The sequence below is a fragment of the Littorina saxatilis genome, linkage group LG8, assembly GCF_037325665.1.
Source record: "Littorina saxatilis isolate snail1 linkage group LG8, US_GU_Lsax_2.0, whole genome shotgun sequence".
NCBI classification, from domain to species: Eukaryota; Metazoa; Mollusca; class Gastropoda; order Littorinimorpha; family Littorinidae; genus Littorina; species Littorina saxatilis.
The window spans coordinates 28845326-28846633 of NC_090252.1; positions in this window are offsets into that span (position 1 = coordinate 28845326).

Genomic DNA, 1308 nt, shown 5'->3' on the forward strand with positions numbered 1-1308 from the left:
CCTCTCGCTTCCGAGCGCAAGTGCGTTACCACTCGGCCACCCAGTCCACATAAGTCGGCCAAGTGAGGGAGGGGGGGGGATTTGGATAGTGCAGATAAGTGTGTTCATTTTTGTGGGAGGTAGGGATGTAGGTGTTCGTGTGAGTGGTGGAGGGTGAGGAGTACATCTGAAACCGTGTCAATATCTACTGTTGTCGATGGGGACAGGAAGAGTACAGTGGGAGAGGGCTTGGAGAGTACCTCTGTCAACATATGTCGAAAAATGAGATATTCGGATAATTGGAAAGTTACAATTTTGTCTTGGCATCAAAACAACTGTCTTGAGACTATAGAATATTGATATTTTATGATGCAACGCGCCGTATTGCCGCGTTTCGGTATATAGACGCGTGAGGCAGGAATAGCCTCCCTTGACCTATCGGCCATACTGTCTCGACCATGTAACGGTCGCTCCGACAATATAAGCGCTAAAGAGGTAATAATACTTTATTTTGACTGCCAGAAATCTAGTTTGTTTACATTTTAAACACTTATATTTCGTACTATTGCAATCACAACTCGATAAGTTGTTATCTAGTTTCATTTTTAAAAGAGCACGTGCTTATCATGGTTTCGTTGTTTTCTTTGTTGCAGTCAGTTGTCATTCGTACGAGACTGAATAAATTCTTGAAAAACACAGAAGTGTTATTGTCATTTATGACAACTGACTCTTTAGCAAAAACATGTGTTGTTGCAATAATGGTGGGTTGGATCACAGGGTGATTGCGCAATAAAGTTTGTCTCGGTGACTTTGCCATCATGACCATTAAAAACGTGTGTAGTATACAAATAAAAGATGCGATCTTCCAAAGATTGCCGAATGTTTTCTTTAGAAATCTTCTCTAACGCCACCACCCTAAAATAACAACGACATGAAATAAGATATAGGGAATACTACATGGCTTGCTGTGTCGTACCAGATTTACACGAGTTGTTTTTGGCTCACGTAAGTGTAGCCTACGCGATGCTAACTTTTGTCTGTCTGTGCGTGCGTGCGTGCGTGCGTGCGTGCGTGCGTGCGTGTGTGATAGAAACTTTAACATTTCCGAGTCTATGGATAAAGCTCGCATAAGAAGATTACGTCTCGGTCAAAAGTGTTTGACGTGTGTGATAGAAACTTTAACATTTGAAGACGTCACATTATGAGGTAAGAGGGTTAGACGTCACGCGAAGGAATTGCTGAAAGTCTCGGTCTTTGTTATTGTGAGCGGGCCGAGACTAGTTGGCAGATCTAGTGTCTCGCTTTCTTGCACAGTTTCACCTATGCTTA